The 24,615-nt window shown below is 32.3% G+C and overlaps 1 protein-coding gene and 1 non-coding gene across 2 annotated transcripts in view; both read right to left on the reverse strand.

Annotated features, from left to right (window-relative positions):
• LOC106716814 overlaps window positions 1-23,530 on the reverse strand; it is a 43,854-nt gene extending 20,324 nt beyond the window's left edge. Inside the window, exon 1 of the mRNA XM_014510435.2 lies at window positions 23,478-23,530. The gene's annotated coding sequence lies outside the window, so the exon portion shown is untranslated. The remainder of the gene's footprint in view (window positions 1-23,477) is intronic.
• A 693-nt stretch (window positions 23,531-24,223) lies between these two features.
• Trnal-aag lies at window positions 24,224-24,305 on the reverse strand. The gene has a single exon. It is a non-coding gene; the product is annotated as a tRNA-Leu (tRNA).
• Window positions 24,306-24,615: the final 310 nt, after the last annotated feature.

Here is a 24,615-nt window from a genome sequence, read left to right on the forward strand (position 1 = left end):
TATAAAAAGTTTGAGGACCAACGAGCCGTACACGCACTCTATCTAGTCAGGTGGAGGACAGCGCTTGCGAATTATGCCCGTGATTGTGGAGATCTCACTGCATATTAAAATGAGCAAAAATGAAATAATGCTTACATTTGAATAATATTTTACATTAATGTAGAATTAATAGATTCATTATTCTATACTCGAGAATAATTTAATTTTCTAGGCTGTTTTAAATTTTTATTTTAATTTGATCATAATTATTTTTAACAACATTGATTTACAATAGCATTGAAGTGAAGAAAGAAAAATATTTTCAATTGAATGGAACACTACAGAAATTGTTAACCTCACCTTTGTCTGTAGAAATGTGACAAATAAATGTCCTTATGCTATCGTCTAAAGATTAAATATGTAGCCAGCTCACAAAACGGGGTCCGAACAATCAGATATTCACTTTACAAAAGCCTATAGTTATTGGAACAGAACTAAACCATTAGGAATGTCGATCGGAAAGTTATATATATATCAATAATGTCCAATGAATAGTAAATAAAAAACTCTACTCTCTATTCTATCATTATCTTTATGTATAGCATAGCATAAGAAATCTACAATAGAGGACAGTTTTCAAAAATGTTGAATGTCCCTCAATGTACCAGTGAATAAAAACAAACGTATTTTCTATTACAAAAATACATTATTTCAGTATCGTAAATATTAAAAAAAAAAACATAAATATTGATAACATTTATTTAAGCACTAGCTTTTGACAAAGATTACGTTCGCGCTGCATTAAAAAAACCTAATTAGTAGTGTGTTCTTGCAAACTTTTCAATACATCTAAGCCAAATTTCAGTGTGATCCGTTGATCTGTTCTAGAGATACCTTTTACAAACATCGAAACTTTATCATTTTATAATAAGTAAGATTCTTATGCTCCATAAATGAATGTTCACCAAATTTTATACATAGTATAAGGTTATTAATACTACCTATATTGTTATGAGGAAGATCCGTAATTTTACAGCCTTCATAGACCATAAAATTAAGGTACCGTAGTTAAGTACCGTAAGGTTCAAGAATAAGTCGCCATAATCGATAGATAGTATATAAAATGACGAATAAAAAAGTATATCTTGACTTTGCATATTGCTGGAGGTCTTCAATTGTTATAATTCGACACTTAAATTACAAGTCAATTACTTCTAACTAAATCGTCCATATAAGGTATAACTAAACCTATACCGGATACAAACGAATTCGTCACTTACAGATCCCATTAACACTATAAAATGCGTAATGGTATGGATGCCAAATTGCTTGACCTCCGATGAACTATTCAAGATGTAACGCTATTCGTAATGAGGCTTTCAGAAATTCTTTTCATTTGACTTCACTAATGTCTATGTACAGTATGCATCGATTTAATATAAAAAATTGATTTAATAGTGGAGAATGTAGCGCGTCATATTTTACTGAACTGACAAAGTTGGAAACGAAACGCTTTTGTTGTAATGTTTAATGGAACTCTATTTTTTAAATAATGATAGCTGACACAACTAAAGTTGTTACTTTAATAATAACTTTATTTACAGACTAGCTGTTGCTATCCTCTCGGAATTAAAAAAACAATAAGTAAAATAAGTAGCATATTTGTTCTTCCAGACTATGTTCTACGTCTGTGCCCAATTTCATAGAGATCCGTTCAGCCGTTCCGGAGATACATCCATCTAAACATTCGCATCTATATCTTCTATAGGTATATGTAAAAGAAAGTCGTGTTAGTAACTCAAGAACGGCTGAATCGATTTGACTGAAAATTGGTGGGCAAGTAGCTTAGAACCAGGAAAAGGACATAGGATAATTTTTACCCCGTTATCTATTTTTTATTCCGCGCGGACGGAGTCGCGGGTAAAAGCTAGTTTATAATATTAATAAGATGTAATATGTAATATTTATCATGTTTTATACATTCTTCACCAGTTTCATAATAAAATAGTATTTTCTACATTATAACATTGCACAGGTATACAATTATACATACCTAACCGTAGGTTTCTGAGACGGAAATCTCCGTTTAAACATATTGTTTTGTCTATTTTGTCAAAAATAATGACAGGGATGATGATATGTCTTATACTAAGATTTTGAACTTAGAAACCCACTCTAAATGATGACGCGAAAACAGTTATCGTTGTATAGATTCTTACATGGCTGTCAAATATCATTATGAAAATGTACAACATTTTTAGTATTCGTAGAGTGTTTCAAGTACTTATGCAGATAAAAAAAACCTATATTGCGAGAGTTAAGAGGTAAGTTTTAAGAAAGTGGATTTTTCGTTGGCCACAAACTTTAATATTACAGTGTCAATGTAAAGGCTGTCAAGCCAGAGAAAGCGCCGGGACCTGGATAAGACTTATTCAAGCGCTTACAGCTTACAGCGTTTTGTATATTGTGCAAATACAGTGTGTTTACTAGGTGTGTTTTAGATCACGAGTAAAATAATATAGCAGATAAACCTTTTTATTAATGGATCGTCAGATAAAATAACCTACTGCCATTTTTACATAGAGAAAAATGGCAGTAGGTATCACTCAAATTTTGGGGTCGTGGGCGATCTTGGTGGGGGCCCTGTATGCCAATTTGAACGATCCCGGGAAGACGGTAACATAGAGTGGTCCTAGGTTACCGTTATAGTTTGAAGCCACAGGGAGAATTCTCTCCTGGGGAGATAAGTGCTGAGGGTTCCGGTGCGTTCCATGGAGATCCCGGAATCCTCTTCTTTTTGCACTGGAGTTTGGCCACCGAGGGGGTTTTAGTGGGTCAAATCCCACATAACCTTGTTTTTCCCCTTAAAGGCAGGGTATCTTTAGAAGATTTCCCCCCCGACCCCAAAAAAAAGGTACCACTCAAATTAAAGATGCACTCAAACGTATCATATTTGAGTAGCTACAAGTCAAAAATTTTTAAACAATAAATATGTTTTTAGTCTAGTCCTAGAGATTTTAATATAAAGGTTTAGAGAAGTCTAAATCTTATACGAAACGTGTCCTTTGGTTTTCTCAAGAAAAGGACATTAGGCCCATGAGCAAGCGAATACAAATGACGAAACGATAATCAGATCGCACGCCACTGTAGTACTGTATACCTTATGCATGATGCAGGCGACATCGGCACACGCTTTGGCGTTACATTACTTATTTATCTATTGATAGGATATACCTTTTGAAAGTAAAGAAAGTATTAACTGCTGGTCTTGAATATCGAATAGAGATTACATATTAGGAGTTAATAATGGTATGTAGAGATCAATGTCACAGTCGCAGACTTAGTACACGCAAACTGTTATTGAAAGTGACCATGTGTTAGTAGGAAATATTGTCAGTGAATAGCACAAAGAAAACTAGACAAATGCGTGAAATCTTCTGATATTAATCTCATTAATATTATAAATGCGAATATTTAGATGGATGGATGTTTGTTAGGAGGTATTTTTAAAACGGTGCCATGGATGTCACATAGATATAGAATATTGTCAGGAAGAACACATAGGCTACTAATTAATTTTGCACGGACGAAGTCGCGGGCGACAGCTAGGAATATTTTAAATGCGAAAGTATATGGATGGATGGATTATAAACCAAAACAGCTTATCTACCCTAAGCCCAAGAATACCTACTCGCCCACACAAAACATACTGCCTTCCTCGTGCCCTATAAAACATTGGCGAGTGCAGCTGGCGGTTTATCACAAATGTCCTACGAGAGACGTGGTCGGCACTCGTAAGTAAAATGAAGGCTCTTGGCAAAACAAACGACGTGTTTACATAGGGGCGGTACGTGCGAAAGAAAAATTATGACCTCATGCCTGGATTAAGTAGCATTCGCAACTTACGACGGCTTTTAGAAACCCCGTGAAATTTTTCCTTAAATAATTTAAATTAAGAGTTAAGCAGAAGAGAAAACAATGTAACAAATATGTCTTATAGGTTAGGATTTTTTTTTTATCATTCAAGTAAAATTCTACTACACAAGAGGCCAAGATTTAAATCACAAGATAAAACATCTCATCGTAAATGTTAAAATGGAATAATAAGTAAAAGAGTTTATTCATCTTTTCTATTAAAAACAAAATTGTAAATAACAGTTTTACAATATAAATAATTAAGAATAGAGGTGGATATCAAAATACTTCATTAGATAAAAAATAATCAAAAAAAAAAAAAAAAAGAAATAGCACGAAGCTGTTTGAATAGGTGCTTGATTGACAATACAGCATACTCAAACATCAAAGATTTGCAATTGAGTAAAAAACATTACATCGCTTTGTTGAGTTACTTTGAGTTTCCACTGTAAAACACTTATATAAAAATTATTACTATACATTATTATTACGCGCATTCAATTAGAAAAAATATGTACAATATGTTTTAAAACATGTTTTACAGCAGTGGAATTCCATAGTAACATTTTAAAAACAAATATTTACATAATAACTACAACGAAGTTGTATGATAATATTCTACATAATTATAAAAAATAACTGGTAAGAAACAAGGAAATTAACTTTATTATCAGATAAATATTAATTTAATGTTAACGTATTTAAATATTTAATTTATATTTGCACAGAATTTACACTAGACTACTCGTATTATATGACTATTTAAGATTAACTGATGTATTTTGACAACAATAAACAACTGTGGGCCTAGCATGAATATTTGCGGCAATCACTTTCGTATCGTCACCGTCAATTATGTAAAAATTAGAGGTATTATGAGATTTTTGGTGTACTTTACGCCCGATAACCACTGAACAAATTTTAAAACAAATTTTATCAATAACGTAACGATGACGATTGTCACAAATATTCGTACTAGGCCCACTTTAAAATAACAAGGAATCTTAACCATAGAGTTTAATTTACAATATACATATGAAGGCTTAATCTTATTAAGTCTATAAAACCTACAATCATCGCTTTCCCTTATTTATCCTTGTATGTGGGAATAGCGTAGTATATAATAATTAAGAGAAATAATCAAGAATGATCAGAAACTCATGATAAAGCTTCATAGATTACAAGACAGTATAAATTACTAAATAAATTTCAATGCAAATTACATTTGCGAGCTTGTAGTATATTAGATACGAGTGCCTTTCACTACAATTGGCTAATGTCAACGGTATACTTTAATCAAGTCGATTATGTTAACTTAAATTGGTATGTACATTAGCCTTTGGAGATCTAACCGCTGCAATCACTAAGGAGGCCACTTAGTGTAGAATTAGTATGAGAAAACAAACAGAAATGGACTCTTTAAATAAATATTGCAAGTCTCTAAGTGTGGTAGTTAAACTATGTATAAAGACTAGCTTTTACCCGCGACTCCGTCCGCGCGGAATAAAAAATAGAAAACGGGGTAAAAATTATCCTATGTCCGTTTCCTTCTAAGCTACCTGCCCACCAATTTTCAGTCAAATTGATTCAGCCGTTCTTGAGTTATAAATAGTGTAACTAACACGACTTTCTTTTATATATAGATTTTAGAATTTTAGTCTAAAAATAATATCTTTTTTTATGGTTTATATATTTTAGTTTATTATTCCATATAAAAGATTTAAACAACTTTTTTGGTTATACAAATACACGAAACAATCACTTCTTATCTATTCAAACTCTGGTAAAACTATTAGACGATGTAATTCTTTTCGTAGGTACTTTTTGATACGAATTTTAAATAATTGCGTACATGTTTGTCATCATAATATTGTAATTTTTTTTATTACATCTTTGTTAATAAAGATTACAATTTCCTATCCCTACTTGTTCGTTTTATCTTTCCTTTAAATGAATTGTATATGTATTTACTACCAAATTGTAATTCGATGATTAAGTAATGCAAGTTCTTTCGGCTATGGTACTTCTGATCTATTAAGAAACATATTTTGGACAGATTGCTATATCTTAAGTTATTTATAGCACGTGCTATATGGTTAAAAAAATCAAGCATTTGATTTAGTATCATAAGTTTAAATAAAATAATATTGTTACAAGGCAATGGAGTGGACTTTATAGTAACTATCGTAATCAATATTTTTATAAGCTGCAAGTAAATTGATGGCAGGCGTTTTTGATATTTTGATAATTCTATTATGAAAACATTCAAACATGTGTAGACAAGTATGTTACCATGCAACGCCATTGCTGCGTGACCGGTGAAGTACTACTGTGAGTTTCCATTGTTGGAAAACTTGTTTAGAAATAATTTGTCATCCCTCTCGTTCCCTTTGAAAAAACAAAGACAACTATGTCTTTTACTACACATGTTTTGACTGTGAAATTATACGGTTATAATGTTAAAATATTTGAATTTCCGAATTGCATTTTCAACGATCTGTTATTAACTGTTAGCGGATGGTAACATTGTTATGCCCGTACATTAATAATCTCAGTAAGGTTAATTTTTACTAATCTATCTTGTTTTATATACATTGTTAAAGATGTCTACTATCTATAAAATAAATTCGGGGCCTTAGAAAAAATCTATGTCAACTATTCAATATTTTTGTGCTCTTTGTTATAGTACATATACTGTATTACTTCAAAAATACAGTTGGAAATTTTTATGTTAAACACGTGTTTAAACCCTTTGACCGCTGACAATTGATATTATTGACGTTAACGTGGTTTTAAAAGACTATGTTTTACCATCCCCAAAACTGCAGCCGTTTTAAGTAATTTGTAATGTATTTCTCAATATATATTTTTCAATAATACTGATTTCTGGAATATGATTTCTGGTGATTTTTAACATCAGTGTGTGATAAAAGGGTTGATATTTGGTTAAGCTATAAGCATTACCGAAACACTGTCTACGTTGTTTTATGATTATCCCCATCCTGTTCATTTTAGTACATCAACAACACTCACGCCCTAAACTCAGTAGGGTAGACAGAGACCACGAACCATATGGCGCGGTCCTGACACTCTCGCTTCTTCTACATTCATACATCTCAGGATATATACACGGCGTTCGGGTGCTCTTTATACCGCCCTTCTTGAGTATTTAATCAATCTGGGATGGCCCCAACCGACACTGCCGCTCACTTTTGCGTCATTAATTTATTTGGTTAATATCCTTACATCCATCTTTCAACGTGTACAAACAATCTAAGCATACCTTCTAGTACTATTTCTAATCCTATAATTCACGGTCACTTATATCATACTTTTCAAGATCTAATTTCCACTGTATTTTAGTATAACGTAGTAAAAAGTGAAAAAAAGGATTTTATCGCCATCTTTTTAGCTTGATAATCAGTCAAGAGTCTCTCTTCCCGGCGAATAGACTTACAATTAATGAACTGCATAATTTAGGCATTTGTTTTTAATTCTAAAAATATCTTAAAACGAAATGTAAATAATTTAATGGAAGCCTTATCTTAAAAGCCTATTTTGTACTTCATTAATATATTATACAAATATTTTTTATTGTAATTTCATATCAAAAGAAATTTATTTAAGACAGAATACTATGTCTATCGAATAGAATGTCTTTACCTTTAGTTGTTATTTTTTATTAGTGCTTAGACTTAATGTAATAAAGTAAGAATATGACTTAGAACATGTATTTTAAGGCTAATGCAATGTGCGCAGATCATTACGATATCTCGCTTCCATTAACATTGATCGATGGACCAGTCGGGAACTTATGCTTTTGCAACTTCGATCAATTTCACAGGATTCCGTATAACGTTGGTACACGAGATTCAATTTAATCGAGTTATACAAATATGATAAAAAAACTAGTAACATTCAGAAATGATTTATTTTCTTAAATACTAGATCTTAGACCAGTATTTAACGAATTACTTAGCAACGTTCTATAAACTGAGATGATCAATCTATCACTTAGTACAACTGCTGCATGTAGAATTGAGGTTTTTATATACAGAGAACACAATATTATGTGTAGCAAGTAGATGACCTTGAGCTGCGAAGATATTTGAAATGACGTATACCTAAGCGGTTGGTTTTCCAGGTGGTGTAGATTTCCAGTGCCAAAACACCTATTTAAAAAGATACTATCATTACGGAATACGGCATACATAGGTTTAAAGTGCTAAGATTGTTTGCACATATTTAAAAAATTGTAACTGGAAAATTTTGAGATAAGTTCTCGTTACATTTAAAGAATAAACACTCATGATAATTGGAGATAAACTGTTTCTCGATGGTGCTACATAGTTTAGAGCGTGCCGTTATTTTGACTACGACATTCCGAAGATGTGGCGACCCATCCGACGAATGAGTTACATCTCTTATGGGATCTTTTATCAATACCGTGTAACTGGCGAAATAATCACACAAAACATGCCTTATCAATCTTGTAATACAATTGTCAATGCTAAAATATCGGTATTCGTTGACATCTTTATTACAAACATCATTTTCGAAAATAATAACCAAAACCGCGACAGATTATTTTGAATTCTATTGATGTACAGTATAAAATCTATTATAAACAAGTTAATAATTTAACATCACTTTATGCATTTCCTTGCACGTCCAGTCTGTTTATAATAAAAGCGATAACTCTTCATGAATTGTATGATAACTATAAGAATACCAACTTTGACGCGTATGAAAGATATGCAAAACAGTTGTTAACATTATTGACTCTATTAATTTACATCAAGCATGTAAAAGCAGTATTTACTTAATACAATATAATCAATAAGTATTATTCACCTATTGTCGGGTCTGTAACCTTTGTTGACTAGCAGCTTTTAACTGTAAAGGTGGGTACAAACTGTCAAATCGCGTCGCATAGGAAGCAAAACACTTACATACAGTTCTATTAGATACTAATGATTAAGGCTTGACAACACTATTACTACGCAATATCTGAAACAGATACGCTTACCTCGATATAACTGAACACAGTAGTGTGTTGCTACCTTAAGGTTATGTCAAAGTATGGCGGAGGTATTCAACAATAGAGACATCGTTAGACGCGCGTCTGACGTTTTAATAACGCGCGCAAACCTGGCCACTAGCCGCTCATTAGAGTAACGACTATCGAATCATTAGTCTATGTACATCATTAATCGTAATTGCTCACTATGGAAAGTTGTTGGCGGCTCACCTTAACTTTCATAATCCAAGCACTAAACAAAATATTAATTCCTATGCTACTATGTACCTTAATTATACTTTAAATCCGATAACGGTGACTTCAAAAGAATAACAATTTAAATAATTAATCTGTTACTATGTATTTTATGTATGTATTTTAGGGACAGATATATAAACTATCATTTACTTTACTATATAAATATAGAAATATGAGTACTTCAGTTGTACTTACTTAGGGTTTATTAAATAATGAAACCTTGTTTACCAATAAGTCATTCATCACTTTAATGCTTTATCTATAAGAGGTAGATTTAGTGTGGTACCTAGAATTTTCAAGAATCGATGATTAAGTTACAAATAAAAATATCGTTAAATAACAGAGAAATGACTGGAAAAGTAATGTAAATAAAAATCATAAAGGATGTAAAAAAATATATAATTTTGATTTTTATAATAACTAACATGAAATTTACAGCTAGTACACAATGGATATAGACAGCTGACACCAATGTATGTGTTTGAATTCATGACTTTTCAACGGCATGTTTGAAAGTCATGAATTTAAAAAAGGAAATAAGAAGAATTATTCTCTGAGGAATAAATGATATCAGTCATTACCATTGTCATAAAATCATAGCTAATTTCTAATATCATCACTTATTGGTGAGTAAGGAAGGAAAAGTGGAAGAAAAGAATGTGGCAAGTCGCTAACCAATCAAAACATAGAAGTAAGTGATCGTGAAAATTCCCTTATTATACATGGCCTAAGTTTGCTGCACAAAATAGTATGAACTTTGATTTAAAAATAATCATTGTCTGGTAAGGTAACAACAATGTGGTAGCTTAAAAAAATGCTGACAAATGGTAATCCTGCGAGTTGACAGTGACAGCTTTCTCCGTTAAAAACTCGATCGAGTCGCAAACTTGGCACCGTGACTCTTGACGTTCTGACTTTCCTAATGGAAACGAGGATACTTTCTCGGCAGCTCGTTTACATAGCTCGACTTTTTATTGAGTAAACAGAGAATGGGTAACTTGCGTAATTTTTTTGGTTAATGTAACTGATTGTGTTTCCTTAAAACGCGAGAATGGTCTACAGGCAAGAGTTCTTTCGTGAATAATTTTATGAAAACTGTAAAGCATGCAATAGTTAACATAAGTAGTATGTAGTTTTTCATTTCTTGTTATATCTAATTATATAAATGAGGATCAGCATATGTAAAACCATGTGGGATTGAAAATTCTCCATCATTACTACGTTTATCTTTAAAGTGACGCATCAGGCGAGCTACGATTTTGTCGTCAATTTGCCGCATTCCCTAGCCTCATGTGGCTCGCCGGTAATCGACTGCGTTTGCCAGATGACGCCGATTCGATACCGCGTGCACATCATTCTAATATCGATAATTCAACGATTATTTAAATCGATTCTGACTTCGATTTAGTTGTGTAAGGAAATATTGAAATAAGCAAAGGCGTCGACATGACAGAAAATTGAGATTAAAAAAATTAAAATCAATTCACGACGTAAGTACTTATTTGTATGAGTCTTTTATTTATTTCTTAAAAATCATTATGGTTGACTGTGTACTTTTTAAAGGGCTATACATTCCCTAAGCAATAAGATTGTCATTAATCACCGAGAAATCTATGTCAGTGCCTATTGAATTCTGTACTTTAATAAAATATATGAGTGTTAATTAAAAAATAACAAAATAATTAGTTACAACCATCTAATCGAAATTTAATTTGTAATATTGTAAATCAGAATGCAATCAAAATAGCATTAGACGAATTAATTTTTGGCTAACAATTATATTAACAAGAAAGTGTTGTGCGGTGACTTATAGATTAACTTTTGACCTCCATTTATCTCTGAATAACTGATCCATAGACCCGACGACTTAGATGTGATTAGATAGTTGCAAATCATGCTGGAACGCGATGATAATATCCGCTAGCAGTAAGCCAGTAATACGAATTCCGATGAACATAGAATGTGTATTATCCAAGTCGATTATTGAACACGTATGACGGTATGAAGCTAGTATGTAATCATACTGAGTGCTGTAACAGCAAGCTACCGGTGGCATTTCCTCGTAAAAGGTTTCATGTACACATCTGTCACGTCACAATATATCTGTAGCATGTAAAATTAGCAAGTAAAAGAAGAATATATAATAAACGTTGAAATATTTGTTGCGAAGATTACCTCATTTTTTTAAATTCGTTATCTATATATATAAAAGAAAGTGGTGTTAGTTACACTATTTATAACTCAAGAACGGCTGAATCGATTTGACTGAAAATTGGTGGGCAGGTAGCTTAGAACCAGGAAAGGGACATAGGATAATTTTTACCCCGTTTTCTATTTTTTATTCCGCGCGGACGGCGTCGCGGGTAAAAGCTAGTTTTAAGTAAAAAGAAGGTCCTCTTTTATTTTCACTAAGACTTTCCTATAACTGACTGCATAAACCTATGTTTTTTCATTAACATTAATACAAAAGGATATTATTATCTCTCTAATTTTCTAGACAAGGAACATACACATATAAACAAATTTTATAGTAATGCTTCGGCAGTGGAAATGGTGAATATGTACATATTATAGGCGTTGTATAGTCCGGTCTATTATTCCATCCTGTAAAAACCGCAAGATGAAACGCTGCGCATGATTGCCATCCGCGACAGATTCCCTCGTCATCCGTCGCGTGCGCACCGCCGCCGCGTGTCTAATGCCATACTATTTGCGGTTGGCTACTCTGCTCTATTAACCGCAGTGTGTCTCATACGCGATATAGGATAAAATATTCATCTTACATTACCTATTACCTATTAGTATATCGATTTTTATAAGTTATTTTGTGTTTGGAATGCAACAAAAAAGTAATAACATGAATGCAGCTTTGGAGTAAATAATAACCCCAAAAGCTATTTTCAGATCATTCAGTAATTGTAACACTACATATTGTTTAATATTATCATCGTAACAAAATACACGGGAATCTTAAAAAAAGATTTAAACGTGTTTAGAAAATCTTTAATCTCGTACAAGTAATATTAGTATTTAGTTTTTTTTAAATATCTTGGCGGCCCAAATTCATTGGCGCGCTGCGCATTGTCCTCCTCCCATATCCCGGTACGCTCTTCTACTTCTACTCCTAAAATTATCACGCAAACTTAATAGCCAAGATATCTGAAATCATTTATTTGTAATTTATGTTAAATCTCTACAAATACACAGTGGCATGTAGACATATCGTTCACCATAGACTATCTTAGTCAGGAAGTAAACTAATAGGCATATCAATAGCCAAGTTGAAACATATTAAATGACTCTATAATAAACTGATGTATTTAAATAAGCTAAGATGTTCTTGAAAGTGGCCGCAAGAAAATGATTACAAGAGGTTGACCGTATCCCGGCGTAACATACAATTTGCCGCTCGTTGCAAACCACTTAATGCGTACGTAGTAGCCAGTGGATAAACAGGGGGATATGAAACGTTATTTTTTTCAAATACCATGAGTATGGTTACATTTCTTTTTATATGGCATTGATTTACCAAGAATGGTACTTAATAAATGATGTTTTCTATTTGAAAATGATGTTTTACTTCTCCATTTTAACTGAAATCTTATTAGGCTTATTTAAAAGTGGCAGAGCCAACAGAATTAATTGGGACTAGGTCAACTATTTCATTTAATCGCTAACGTGGATCACATCATAAGGTGATCCGTTACTCCTCGGATTGTAGATTTTATCAATAAAATCAGATGAAAGCTCATACAATTAAATAGACATTGTAACCAGCGCTGTTAGGGTAGGGCAAGATGGGGCGACAGCACAGGGCGCAGGGCATAAGTGGGCACCGCAGGTGCCAAATTCGGATATAAAGGGGCGCCTGCGTTGCCTTCTAAGATACCCTATTATTAACGAGGCTATAAAAACGGGCGCCCTAAAAATTGCAACCAGGACGCCGGAAATGCAAAATTCGGCTCTTATTGTAACTTCATGCTCTCTTTAACTGTGCCAGTTAATGCAACATTTCTCCAGAGATTTTCCTAGTCGCTGGCAATTAACTTTTTGCAATACAATTACGTAATAGACTGTGTAAGATAATCCCCGCGGCCGTCAGTTTCATGTGATGTGATGAAATTAATGAATAACTTAATGATATCGTGTGATTACATTGCCTGATGGATGATATAGTTGTAAAAAGTACACCGTATATACTAAGCAATGTTGGATGAGCTTATGATTAAAGTCGTCAGCATAGCATGAAGCATGCACCTGTGGAAAGATGGGTAATATCGCACTATAATGGCTGTGTTTTATTCATAGTTAATTCTCTATAAGTAGGTTTTTTATAACTAAGATTATTTTACCTTTTTATTTATTTTATCAATATAGTAATTATTCCATGTGCTTTATTTTATGTATTAATATTTTTGTACAAAGCAAGCTACGTCGAAATTCCGTAACACTTTCATTATAGATCCGTCGGTTCTCAATTTTAAAAAAGAACACTCTCTACAATCCATTGTGTTAAAATACTTGTAAGTTTATGTTATTCACCATTCTGTTATACGATGATAGGAAACAAACTTATAAATTCAAAGAATAAGATCTCAAATTACGATAGGGCATTGTTGTTTAAGGTTAAATTGAAGGTCATAGTGTACGGATAATTTTTATTGGGATGTTATCGAGACGGCATATCTTGAATTCTCTCGAATTGATCTGTCATAGAGTGTCGATGGGAACGTGTATATTGAAGCATCAATTACATTTGGTCACTGTTAACGAAGGCGAGATGCGCCCAATTTGTTTGGCCAACTGGTCGAACGTTGGCCCACTCGATGTGCAGTTGAGTTCGTCTCAAGATGTTTGCTCACAGCTAGTCTTATATTGTCGCTCGTTTAATTCCACAATTCATATCCCGTTTGACGAACAGAATTTTTTGTATTATTCGTTTTATAATTTACTTTTAATATATTTCATTTCAAAATTGATTTAAGCAAATAAAGAAATATAAATAATTTTAAAATTATAAGCGCAACTCGGAAAAAATCTACATGTGATGACTTGCCATTTAAGTGTGGTTGAATATAAAAATCTTACCTTACAACTTCATTGCTCTACTAAATTTCTCTTTTAATCTGTAAAAATACAAAATATATTATTACTTTCCCGATCATTTTTAATGTTTATACTAAGATACTTTGGATTTTTTGTTAAACTCAGAATTTAGGCTTTAAATAAAATTTATTTATTCTGCACTTAGAACAACAAAGCTTCGTTCCATAAGCACAACTATGATATTGGCATTTTCGGACACGTTTCATAATACGGATGAAAACACTAAGAATTCAGGTGTCCACTTGGTTTTCCGCCTTATAATAAAAAAAAGTTGCCCTAGAAAGCAATATTAAAATTGAATAAAAAAGGTCAAAGTGATAGAGGTCACAACCGATGCAAAGCCGTTGCAAATCGCCTAAATATTTGCCATTCAATGTCAATATTAAATCAAGCAAAGAGGTTATTATAGACTCAGATTACATGCATTACCTACATTTATTTGCACGCAACTGCAAAAAACTGTTGCACCATCATTTGTTTTATAAAAACAGAAATTTTCAGAATTCAAAAACCTAAATGCTTTCTTAAGTATGGGAACCCAAATAAAATTTTATTCGTTTTCCTGTGTATGAAGTACTGTTACATTTTATTATCTGAAACACTGAAGTAGGTAATTCTGCTCTGAAGCTTAGTGCATTAGTAACTTGCCGGCTTGACACAAAGCAATGCACGAATTTAGGGTCTATGAAAAGACTAGTAAAGTTAGCAAAAAATAATTTAACCCATACGCATATATTAAAATGCGTGTAGTTCATTCACTTAAAGCGCAACAACCGGTGAAGATATGATTGATGCTTACTTATGAATTTATTACAAAAACAATAAGCCTTATACTAATTAAAATAAAGGTGAAAATCAAAATCTCGTTATACCTTGTGCGATATGGTAGGATGACCATCGCTGAAGCGTGACGAATTAATGCCCAGAGAAATGAAGTTCATATAGCAAGGCTTCCTGGTTTCTTTATTCGGAAGTAAAGTGTTACAAAAAATTGACTCTTCAAGTGGAACTCTCTATGATCTTTTTGTAATTAAACTAGCTGTCGTCCGCGACTCCTTCCGCGCGCAGTTAAAAAAAACTTAATAGGGGTATGAAAAATAGATGTTGGCCGATTCTCAGACCTACTCAATATGCTCACAAAATTTCATGAGAATCGGTCAAGCCGTTTCGGAAGAGTAAGCATTTGCAATGCGTTATAATTATAAGATACTAGCTATCGCCCGCGACTCCGTGAGCGCGGAATTAAAAAAAAAATTACCAGGAAGCCTATGTGTTCTCCTAGACTATGTTCTACATCTGTACAAGTTTCATCAAGATCCGTTGAGCCGTTCCGTAGATATCTTCAAATCCATCCTCCATAATCATCCATCCATCCATCAATGCATTAAAACATTCGCATTTATAAAATAAGTAAGATAGTGAAACTACAAAAGTACCAAGATAGTATTACCAAATAAACTATTCAATACAGGTATTACGATGTGAATAGCTTTGAATAATACTAATACATCTGATAAAATGTAAATTTTATCTGCAAGTTAGATCATTCCGTCGGCCATCAGTCTCTGAGGAGTCACAGTTTCCCACAGCCGTATGAATTTGAAAACCGCAGACTGTTGATGCAAAAGACGATGTAAAGCCGCTAAAACACGCGTACCTTTATTTATTATGAACTACGTCAATTTATAATCGCAATAGCTACAACATAAACTGATGGCAAATTGAGAATTGATCAATTCATTGACGATTTGATAGTGCCTCAATTGACTAAAGCATTAAAATATTACTATCATCGGTTACTTAAGCGTTGCCTTACTCTGAGTATAGTTTTGGAACATTAAATTCTTTACCAATTCTAAATTAAATTATATGTATAAGGTTAGACAGAATGTCTGACATACTAACTAGATCTAACAAGTTTTTATCTAAGTTTCAACCTACTTTTATCACATCTTACTAATATTATAATTACGAAAGTTTAGATGAATGGATGGATGGATGGATGGAGGGCTGGATAAATGTTTGTGTGAAAGCATCTCCGAAACAACTCAACGGAACTTAATGAAATTTGGCACAGATGTAGAACATAGTCTGGAAGGATACATAGGCTACATATTACGTTTTTTTTACTCAGTTCGGACGGAGTCGCGGGCGATAGCTAGTTAAATAATGTAAGGATAGAAAGAGTTCATTTGTTTTTACAATATTCACGTATTAAGTAATGCAAGTATACAAAGTGCTGGGTACACAAGGGCCTGTGCATAATGAGAATGCTGATCGCGTCTGTGATGTGAATTTATATCCCGAACAGTTCCCTTCACTGACGGGATCTTGGCACACAGTCTTACGCTTGTTTATATGGTGACGTAACAAGTAGACACATTGTTGACAAGTTTTTTATTACTTCTGATTTATGATACCCTAGTACAAAATATGCAACTGGTCACTAAGCATGGTATTTGTAAGGGACATGATATGCAAAGAAATGTAAGCAAAACACTACAATACCTAAGGGCCTAGTACAAATATTAGCGACACGGGCTTTCGTAACATCGACAAAGTATGTCAAAATTTGTATGAGATTTGTTGGTGTATTTTAAGCCCGATAAAAATGTTGATAGAACGTTCTCACAAATATTCGTGCTAGGCACTGTTTCCTACGTGCCACGTGCGAGAAAACAGGTTATGAAAAAAGGTAAGTAATTGACTGGTTGGAGATAAAGACAATAACGACGAATAAAAACGAATTTCATAAGACCTCTTTGTATAAAAAAACGGTAGGGCTTAATATATGGTCATATTAGTAGAGCTATCGGACAACTCTATTAAATAAAATATTTTTCAAGTATAGTTGCATTCTCCGCATTGTGACTAAACTAAAAGTCAAGATGTTTTTGATTATTTACACGTGTATTTCTACACACATTAGGCTGTCTGCATCAGCGGTGTGTGTGAACAACACTAGCGAATTTTATGATAATTTAACGCAGGTCACGTAAGAGCTGATTAGGTAGGTAGGTGAAATATTTCCAGCCTTTTGGTATGCGCATCGAATGCTCCAATAAAAATATCTAAGCTATCTGCCTAGACTGGTGATGTCACCTTAAAATCGTATGTAACAACAAATGCTGAATAACCGCCATTTGAGTGAACCAAGGAAGTTAACGGAACGGTATTTGTTCAAATAAAATTTATTACAAATCTTATGCTCTACAATTCTTTTATAGTTTTTTTTTTTAAACACGGGGTTCATTTGTAATGTACTAGGTCCTTCATGTACATGGCGATGTAAATTTTTGAAGCCTAGCGATTTTAGTCGCTAAGCGACTAAATAACGCAACGAAACAATTTTAAAAAAGATTTAATTTTCTTTATATACGAGCGCCATACAAACAGCTTCATCTGACTGAATTTTGGAACTACCGACTTATGATGTTAACATTTACATATTTTACATACATATTTTTTTTAATATAACTTTATAAAAATTATCATACTCGTTTTATTTATTGAAAAAGATGCTATTTTATAATACTTCTAGGTCATAAAAATAGTACTACTGTAAGCATTATTCTAGACATAATTACTGCATAGTCAATCGTGCCGAGACTCCGTCTGCATATCAATGTGAGGTCATATGCGACAGAGATCTACTTTTACTTCACTAAATTCTTATAACAATTGTTAATCTTGTTGCCTATTTATAATTGTTATTACAAAGAATCTTTGAAGTGTTTCTTCTATTTTGATGTAACGAGTTTAACCCTATGACAATGCATAAATACATACTGTGCTGGCCCTCCGTAGGGGTCAGATTGGTGACGAAAACCACAACTTCGTATGTATGTGATGACACATAATTTTTTTTTAATCTTGCCTGTTACAACACTTCGATTAACATCATTATGTTTATGTTCATCATATCTGTACAAAGTAGACCATAATATTATGCAAGATGCGTGCGTCCGAGTGTACATTATGACTCTCTTAACTCTCCTAATGCGAACGTGATCACATATTAGTGTTGCCACTAAATAAACATTCTAAACAATTATTACCAATACTGTATTAGTTACTGTTATTAGTTTACTTAAAAGGAATATAAACGATACTAGTTATAAAAGTTGCCATACCTTTATACTTTTTTTGAGCCTTTTACATTTAAATCAAATCAAAATAAATACCGTACTTAAGTTCTTTCGTATTCTTTTACTTAATAAATTACAAATTATACATTATATGTATATATATTACACATATATCATCTACTGTATAATTTGTACATCATGTACATGTATCATGTACATGTATTTGTCATAAAAAGACCATTTCAATCTTTATATAAAGTCATAAAAGTTATAATAAGTTTGCTGACATGTTTAAAACAAAAAGAGAGATAGTTTATAGTTTATCGGTTATAAAATTTAATGCGTTATAAAACCTATTTGTTAAGTCTTCAAATAAATACGAGATAATGATTTCAAAATGTTTTATATCAAATACAATAAAGAAACGCAAGTACGTTCCTAAGATGGCAATGCATTGTCTATTCTTCGCGTTGAGCGCTTTTGAAACTTTCATAGCAATGGTTCTCATACGATTTTAATCAATGAATGTTGCCATTACTCAATCCATAAACTAGATATTATCAAAGAAATAAAAAAATATTCTCACGTGTATTAAAATAATGTCAAAATAACCTACTAATAAGTTAGCATTAACCTACTTTCCCAATATTTTTTTTCCATCGTGGCAATTATTCTGTCAACCATAAATATGTTAAAATCTTATTACTGTTATAAGGTATAATAATTAATTAAAATAATTATTGTAAGACATTATTTAATATTTCAAAACTAGAAATTCGTAATGTAATTTGTTTCTCTACTTCATCGGCTTTTGACTTCATCTGTCTTATATATTTAATTATTTAAATCAGAATTTATTATTACAATTACCTTTACCTCCATGTTTTAAAAACATTCTCTAGTCGTGCATATCACTCCAGTAGGAATTAACCTTTTTTTTTAAACAAGATTAGAGTTTGCCGACTAACCAAATCTAATTGTTCGGTACGTGAAATTTTTTAATATGTAAAATCGCGTGTACATATTCCTCCGTTATGCTAGTTGCCGTTACAGAATTGACCATAACAGTTGGCTTTGAGTAACGGACGACGCGTGCGGAACGCTCGTAATAATTATTTCACGATCATTTAAATAAATCTACGGGATTAAAGCGCTCCACAAATTAACCATGCTAACTATCGTATTCAGAGTTCCCTTAGTGAGAAAAATGTACACTTAGGGTCTCCATTAGTGACCAATTAAAGGCAGAGTATTTTTCAAATTTATCGGCCTATCTATGTAAAAGGATTTGTATAAGATTTAAATTTCGTTTAAGGTCTGGCTGGATTAATGGGATCGGAGACTTATCGTCGCAGGCTGATATGTTTGATAAAGCTAGAGTACTTTGTTATTTATCTATACAATAAATAAAATTGACTTATCTGTATGTAATATCGAAAAAAAAATCATATTTCGTGAACACGATGTATTTTCGCTACTTTTAACAATTTTCAAAACTTTGGTATGACTCGTTTCGCGTTTGTTCCTGGTAATCTCTGAAACGGCTGGACCGAGATTGACGGAACTTTTACTAGAAGGTACTTTTATGAAACTGATGTGTGAGGGAGTAACATAGGCTATTTTTTTAATAACGCACTGACAAAGTCGCCGGCGACCGCTAGTTTGTAAATAAATAACTAAAGTAGCTCCAACTGAAATTTTTGTTGGCGGCGGAAAACTAGCCTATATGATGAACTATCTTTACAATAACTATTATAATATATTCTTCAATAAAAACAATAGTTAAGACTAAAATTAAAAACTGGTTTCAATAAATAACATCTATCTAATTTAAAGTCTATTAATTTACTCAAAATAAATTATGCATTTCAAAAAAACTATCTTAATTGGCGCCAAATTTAATGTGTGTGTATGTTTTTTTTTGTAATAAAAATTTCAAAGACATTATTCATTTATTCATTCGACTACAGAATAAAATCAATTAATTAAACTTTTAACTACAATTGAGAGATCAGGCAGAATACCGCTAAATTTCAATGACAATAAACGAGTTTAATTAATTATCAATTATGGATTCGCCTTTTAAATAAGTAAAAAACTATAAACCTAACATCTACAATTCTAGCGCCAATAAATATGCAATTTCTGTGTCAAAGATATATGATGTCTAAAAGGCTATTCAAATTCATATGCAATCAACACTACTGTATTAACAGCACTGACAAATTAATAAGAATTAAAAAGTAGCGAAATTGCTATTCATGTCTAGACAATTTTATTTGAGTTATAGCCGCTAACATAGTATAGAAAATAACTTTATAATAAACTAGCTTTTACCCGCGACTCCGTCCGCGCGGAATAAAAAATAGAAAACGGGGTAAAAATTATCCTATGTCCGTTTCCTGGTTCTAAGCTACCTGCCCACCAATTTTCAGTCAAATCGATTCAGCCGTTCTTGAGTTATAAATAGAAACACGACTTTCTTTCATATATATAGATTTTATCACATTTGTGGAACTGGCGATATTAAATTATGTAGAAAGTTTTAAAATAAATAACACTGAAGGGGTCCAAATGTAAAGTACAAGTATGCATAATATAAAACTAATAGTTTTTAATTTTTAATCGCAGTCTAAAAAAATTAACTCGTTATCTTTGCGTATATTTGAAAAACCCAACAAGTCCATTAAAAAGCATATTGTTTATCTTTGTTTTTCAAATAGAATGGAATGAAAATATCTTTTATACATGTATTTCGGCAATGTAAACTCACGGTTATTCAGCATCCACCCCGTGGTCATTTGTCGTGGCTAGTCGAGTGGGGCGTGCGTCACACCGTTATGTCGGCCACATTGGTCGCTGTACTAAGAAGGCGGCAACGTTATATCAAATGAACGGTTACCGCTCTTATGATTATAAATATTTACTTACAGCTATTATAGACACATTTTGTTTTAAACACTGCAAATACAACAAATTGTACAAGTTGTCTGTGATGGAAATTTAGCACTGTCAATGATTATAAACTAATTTAAGATTTGAAAGGATACGAAAGTCGATACCAAATTAATGGTAAGGTTATTTTGGCCACTAATGGGCCAAAAAAGCTTAACAAACATAAATAAACCTATACCAACATAATAAATAAAATTTTCATAGACACAATCATAAATTTATTTAGGTAGTTCGAAGTTCGAAGAAGGACCTTTTGAATGCAATTTCAAGAGGAAATAAACTTAATTTATTTGTTAATTATGTTGACTTTATCGCTATAAAATGATTTTCAAATGTCCCCCTGAATCCATTCTGTCACATAAAGTATTTTAATTATATATAAAAAAATTAATCTCGACGTTAACATGTACATTTATAATTTTATATCACTATAAATAACAGTTAGATACATTAAATTTATAACAAACATTTTATATTTGTTAACCGTTTTGTATTCAATAATTAATGTAAGACTTTAAGTATACTTTGAAAAATACAATCTTATATTACAAAGTATTATAAAAGCAAATGTTTGTATGGATGGATGGATGAATGGATGTTTTTAAGGTATCTTCGGAACGGATTTTGATGAAATTTGGCACAGATGTAGAATATAGGCTAGACGAACATAGACTACTTATTAAGTTTTTTATTAACGCCGCGCGGACAGAGTCGCGGGCGACACCTAGTAAGATAATAAAATTCACATCAAATTGAAATACAGTTTTGTTAAGTATATCGAAAAGTAAGATAAGCGTAAAAATTACCATAGAAATAATCTGTTAAGGCTTTTTTTCTTTTAACAAGGAATTAATTTTTGTGTTTAATTATTACAGAAACGAACTCCAGGCAAAGTTAACGTTTTAGAATTTTTAATAGCCAATAACACTAAATGGAATTTGGGCATTTTCTAGTTATACGTAACTCACTGAAGCTACACTTTCAAGAGATTCATGCTAAAAGTCAACTACTTGACGCTTTAGATGAAAATAAGTAATTAAAAAATAAATTCTTATAGGGCTAAGTTAGATGACCATTAACTGGCATGGTTACTTTTGTGCTAGAAAGATGGTTTAAGACAACGGATTGAAGCCGAGTATGTTATGCTTGCGTCCTTAGACTATACTAATTAAGCAATAGGCGCTTAACCTAATTAATGATAATTCATTATAATTAAATAGCCTATAATTATGTTAAAAGAGAGGACATCGTCTCCGTTATTATTAGCAGTTAGTAAACGAGCGACGTTTATCTTTAAAAATAGGTATTTTAAATTAATTTTTTTTTAAGAAATTTACCAAAATGTAAGTTAAATTTTGATAAAAATAAAATTTATTACATTAATTTAACAAAGTAAGCGATAAGTGAGTGATTGTTATAAGAAGTTAAAATTCACAATCACTAGCGAATTCTGTTGTGCCGCGTCAATTATCTCTACTTATTATAGAGAGTTCTTTTTATTACGGCCGTTGTGGGAAATCACTGGAACAATATTATCTGAAGAGTTCCCAAGTATCTCATATACGAGAGTGGGACATGCACTTAACAATTATTTGTGTATTGTTAAGGGCTTGCACAGAGATTGTAATGTTTTTTTTAATTCATAGAACCCTTTAAAATTTTTAGGGGAACCTCCTGCTCCTACTTCTTCAACTTGTTAACGCCAAATTTTATTAACCGACCATATACTACTCCATCGAGTATGAGACCATAGAAGGTCCTCCTGGAAACACACGGCTAACAAATGCCTATACCTATTAGGGTCCTTCTAAGCATCTTTGAAATAAAAAAGCAATGTCTACACATATGTATGTATATAACAATAACTTTAGTAATAACTTTTGTTATTAAAAATATAAATATGCAAATTATTAGTGTTAAAATTTCAATGATATTTCTTTTTATTGCCTAACTAAATTCAACGAAGTGCTACTTTCTTTTTCGCATGTAATTCGTAATTACATAAATCTGAATTTTAAATCACGTGTAATGCAATAAACCACAAAATGTACAGTTATTTTCTAAATGAAAGTGATTGTTTAATATTTTAAAGTGATATAAATAAGATGAATATAATATAAAATTCATGATAATGAAAAAAATAAAAAAAATCTTACCTATAAAATGAATGTTGAGGTGTTGATCTTGAATTGATAATAATATGCGAAAAGGTTTAGTGAAAAAAAAATAAACATTGTTTATAAAATGTCACAAATGTCCACTATAATTAAATTACACTATATTACTTTATAGACACAAATTAAAAAAAAAATCGGTTATTTTAAATGCAATGTCATAATGCCGCGCATTTTTTCGTGTACGCGCGGGCGGGAGAGGGTAGCGTGAGTGCGCCCGTCGTCACGCGTGTCGTAGCAATGGCGTCGGGCACTGCGAACACCTGTTACACAGAGCGCATATCGCACGGGGATATCGGCACAGGCATTAAATTCAATTCAACGCACGCGGCAAATTAAAAAAATATATCTACCTACGAATTGATGGAGATTGATGGCCTCGTCATATCAATTTATCCGCCTAGCTGTATTTGCAGGGAAATTAAAAGTCAGCTGTAAAAAAGTTTCATGGTGCTAAGTGCCTAGTGTTGAACTACATTTGAATGTGATGATGCCGATCCTTAACTTCTTTATAAAGTAGGTAGCCTAACTACTCGTATAGTAAATAAGAAAATGTAAAAATCACGACGATCGTCTCTATTTGACAAAGTAAAAATTTATATTTTTCAAATTTTAAATAATAATCCCGAGAAAAATCAAATAATGAAACATGAGACAATTTTAACTCTGTATAAAATTAACCAGCAATAATGAAAGTTAAAAATATAACTATATAGACCAAAAAGTATTGGCAGCGGTGGGATTCGAACCCACGCCTCCGAAGAGACTGGTGCCTTAAACCAGCGCCTTAGACCGCTCGGCCACGCTACCGTTTCAAGAGAGGTTGAAATTAACCAACAAGAAGTTTTACATTTATTTCACGATAAATATCACGTTACTCTAATAAAAATAGATACAATTCAAAGAAGTAAAAATACCTCTTTTTTTTACAAAAGTATTAATCATTGATTTAATGAAATCCTCTACACTGGGACTCTACCATACTAGGAAATTGAATTGTTAATGATTTCTATGAAATGACGTAAGTTGGTGCATTTTCCAAAGAAAGCTGTAAACGTTAGGTGTTAGTTTACGACCATGAGACGACGTGTGTGGTGACCAAGCGGTAACTATAACTTGG

This window comes from Papilio machaon, chromosome 16 (genome assembly GCF_912999745.1).
Source record: "Papilio machaon chromosome 16, ilPapMach1.1, whole genome shotgun sequence".
Lineage (NCBI taxonomy): Eukaryota > Metazoa > Arthropoda > Insecta > Lepidoptera > Papilionidae > Papilio > Papilio machaon.